The sequence below is a fragment of the Pteropus alecto genome, unplaced genomic scaffold (genome assembly GCF_000325575.1).
Source record: "Pteropus alecto unplaced genomic scaffold, ASM32557v1 scaffold45, whole genome shotgun sequence".
NCBI lineage: Eukaryota > Metazoa > Chordata > Mammalia > Chiroptera > Pteropodidae > Pteropus > Pteropus alecto.
Window position 1 is genome coordinate 38,411,172 of NW_006442491.1, and position 3,817 is coordinate 38,414,988.

The window sequence follows — 3,817 nt, forward strand, 5'->3', positions numbered from 1 at the left end:
GCGGGGTCGTGCGGGCGGGCTCAGGGCGCGCAGCCGGAGACACCAGGCGGGCGCGTTTTGTTTTGAACTTTGCGTGTTCGTTTTCACGTGTGTTCGTAAGCCACGTGGCTCAGCAAGGACCTTAGAGGTGGCGCTGCTCAGGGTGACGTGGCAAGAAGCTGCAGGTGGCACTCGGAGGGCCCGTGTTTGCAGAAGCAGGAAAGAGGGGTGAGCGTGAGGGGGACGCTCCAGCCGCCACCTCGGCAGTGGCGGGAGCGTGACGGGGCGTGCTGTCACATGTGACAGTGTGGGACCAGGCGTCCACAAACCCTGGCAGGCCCAGCTCCCTGTCGGTCCTCACGGCGTGTTCCCAGACATGGCATCATGGACACCCCCTGGAGGACGGGAAGGGGGTGCAGGCCAGGGGCGGGGCACGCAGACAGGGTTCGCTGCGGCCCCACGGGCTGCTCTGCAGGGTCCAGGCGGACGAGGCTGGAGGCCTTTTGGGCAGAGTTCCTCTTACCGAGTGTGGGTTCTTCTTCCTGGAAGCATCTCCTGTGACCGTCACCGCCAGAGGCAGAGCGTGGGGCCCTCCGCAGCAGGGCCAGGCCACCTGCCCCAGGCGGGTCCTGCCGTAGGACGGGGCCGTGGGCAGGTCCCGTGTCTCCCTCCATCCCTCACTGGTTGGATCACACACACCCATCCTCGGCTCCATGACAGCGCGGGACGTTCCTCGTAGCTTAGACACGGTTGCCATTTCCACTAATTATTGTCATTATCTGACCATCGTCTGTCTCCCCGCTCACTCATCAGCTGTTCAGTTGTCTAATTCATGCGTTTGACTGTTGTCTGCACAAGGGACAGCACCGTGGTCCCCGTCGTCCACCTGGGCCGAGTTCTAAGTTCATTCAGGAAGCAGCCGCTGGACGGACAGCTGTGGGTGCTGCCTGCCAGGCCGCAGCCCCGGCCATTCCTCCATCCGTGACCCCTGAGCGCCAGGCGTCCCTCTGTTGACCGGGCACCTGAGGTCTCATGGCTGTGGCTGACCAGGGGTTTTCAGGTGTGAGCTCTTCGCCTCCAACCCCGGACTGTGTCCCGTTCCTGTAACCAGTGCCTTGACCGTCCCGTGGCCTGGGGCCACCTCAGTGCTCTGACTTTGCACCGACGTGCAGACGGGCACAGGAGGATCACAGGACACGGAGCCTGCAGGGCGGGGAAGTGCCAGCCCGGGGCGTCCTCGTCCTAGCCCGGCCACCCCGAGACAGACTTAAGTGTTTCTCACCCTCCATGGCTTCTCCCAGGGTGTGGGGCAAACCTGAGTCCCCTGTCATTTGACTCTTGAAACTTAAGTGTCCTTAACTGGCTGTGGAGTTTGCTTGACACGAGAGAGCAAGGGTCGACCTCATTCCAGGGACTGAGCGGCCACTAACATGCCCTTCTCACGCGGCGCTGGACTCGGGGACGCGCTGCGCTCACCTGTGCGTGCAAACCCCAAGCGAAGCCTCCTCTCCACCAGGGGCCTTCCGTGGGCACTGGTGTTTGGGGCTCAAGGTCAAAGCCTCACCTCAGTCGCGAGCCTCCTGTTGAAGGCTGGGCCCCTCACACACGGTCAGGCTCATCTGGAAATTCGTGCCTTCTGCACGTCGAGCCTCTGTGTGCTCGTCCCAGTGTCCATAATCTGGGGTCCCTCCCTGAACCCCTGCAATCTAGTCCAGAAAGCCTGACATAAAATGTTTGGGGGAAAATTCAATATTGGTTATAGAAAAAGTCCATACATGTTACTTTTGGGGGAAAATGAATCTCAGAAGGAAAGGCCCATAAAAGTGTCCGCTTTGCCTGGCAGGACACTGGCCAGGACCAGTCGTTACTTCTCGCGAGTTCAGACCCCGTTTCTCTGTCGTGGCTGGTTCATAATTTGCAGATTCTGTGGTGCTGAGCTGATAAACGCCAGATAGATGCGTCCGTTATTAATCATAAAAGTGGCAACATTTATTTATCCGTTTAACATCCTGTTGACGGAGCCACTGTAGCCATTGTCTGGTCTCTCGTCACCGCTCCAAGGAAATCGGTGTCGTCAAACATCGCGTCGGCCGGAATTCTCTGAGAGTCAACGTCCGACGTCTCCACGAGAGAATGTCACTTCTTTGCTGGCGGAGGCCACCTCCGAGCAGGCCCGCCTCGCGAGTCAGCGGACAGACGTCGGCCTGACCACGTCGTCACGAAAACGCGTTTGCTCTTGAGTGACGATCGGGTTTCGGGCAGGGCAGATGCGGCGTCTCCGTCGCCGCGGAAGGGCGCATCACAGGCTGCGTGCTCGCGCGCGCCTCGTGCTGGACGCCGCAGCCTGCGGTGCGTGAACGCACTCCCGCACGCGTGCGCACACGCGCCTCAGGCTCGCGTGCGGTCCACACCAGGCAGAAGCAAGATCTGCATTCTCGGATCCATCAAAAGCATTTAAAAAAAAGGTTTTGGTATTTAGAGCAGTTTCAGGCTCACGGCAAGATTACAAGGCTGAGAGTTCCCACGTACCCCGCTCCCACCCCGCTGTCAGCCTCTCCCACCGGAGTGGGGCGTTTGTGACAGCCGGCGGGCCTGGGTCGCCACCACCCGGAGTCCCCGTCAGGGTCCATGTTTACGTTCTGTGGGTTTGGACAAACGTCCATGTTCACGTTCTGTGGGTCCGTGTTCACGTTCTGTGGGTTTGTGTTCATGTTCTGTGGGTTTGGACAAACGTCCGTGTTCACGTTCTGTGGGTTTGGACAAACGTCCAGTGATGTGTACCCACCGTTAGGGCCACACACAGTGTTTGCACCGCCTTCGACATCCCCTTCGCTCCCCCGTTCCTTCCTCCTCCCCAAGCCTTGGCAGCCCCTGGTCTTCTTACTGGCCCCATGGTTTTGCCTTTTCCCAGATGTCACAGAGTCGGCATCATGCAGGACGGAGCCTTTCACACTGCGCCCTTCACGTAGCCGTGCCCATTCGTGGGTCCACCGCGTAGTTCCATGACCTGACAGCTTATTTCTTGTTAGCGCTGAGTGAGTCTGCTGTCGGGACCGCCGTTTACCCATCACCTGCCGAAGGACATCTTAGCTGCTTCCGAGTTTTGGCAGCGTGAGCAAAGCTGCCGTGAACACCGTGTCCAGGTTTTTGTGTGGACGTGGGTTTTCAGCTCCTTTGGGTAAATGCCCAGGAGTGTGATTGCCGGATCTTGTGGTCAGAGTATGTTTAATTTTGTAAGAAACGGCCCAGCTTCCGAAGTGGCTGTACCATTTGGATTCCCAGCAGCCGTGAAGAGAGTTCCTGTGGCTCCACATCCTTCCTCAGCAGCAATTGATGTCGTCAGTGTTCTGGCTTTTGGCCGTTCTAATAGGTGGTAGTGGTGGCTCGTGTTTTAATTTGCATTTCCCTGGTGGTGACATCATATGCGGAACATATAAATTCGTCATCTGTGAATCTTCTTTGGTGAGGTGTCTGTTAAGATTTTAGGCCCATTCGTTAATTGGCCTTCTGTTTGTTTTCTTATTGTTGAGTTTTAAGAGTTTTTCTACATTTTGGGCAATCTTACCAGATGTTTCTTTGGCAAACATTTCCTCCTGGTCTGTGGTCTATCTTCTGCTTATCTTGATGTTGTCATTTACACAACAGAAATTTTTAAATTTTAATGAAGACCAGCCGATCGGTAATTTCCTTCATGGATCGTGCCTTTGACCCTGCATCACCATGCCCAAGGTCGTCTGGGATTTTTCCCATGCCGTGTCCTAGGAGTTCTGTAGTTTTGAATTTTACATCTGTGATCCATTGTGTGAAGGGTAGAAGGTCTGTGCCTAGATTCTTTTTT

The 3,817-nt window shown here is 56.6% G+C and overlaps 1 protein-coding gene across 1 annotated transcript in view; it reads left to right on the top strand.

The window, feature by feature from the left end:
* PHACTR3 (phosphatase and actin regulator 3) overlaps window positions 1–3,817 on the top strand; it is a 59,504-nt gene that overhangs the window by 21,130 nt on the left and 34,557 nt on the right. The window lies entirely within an intron of this gene.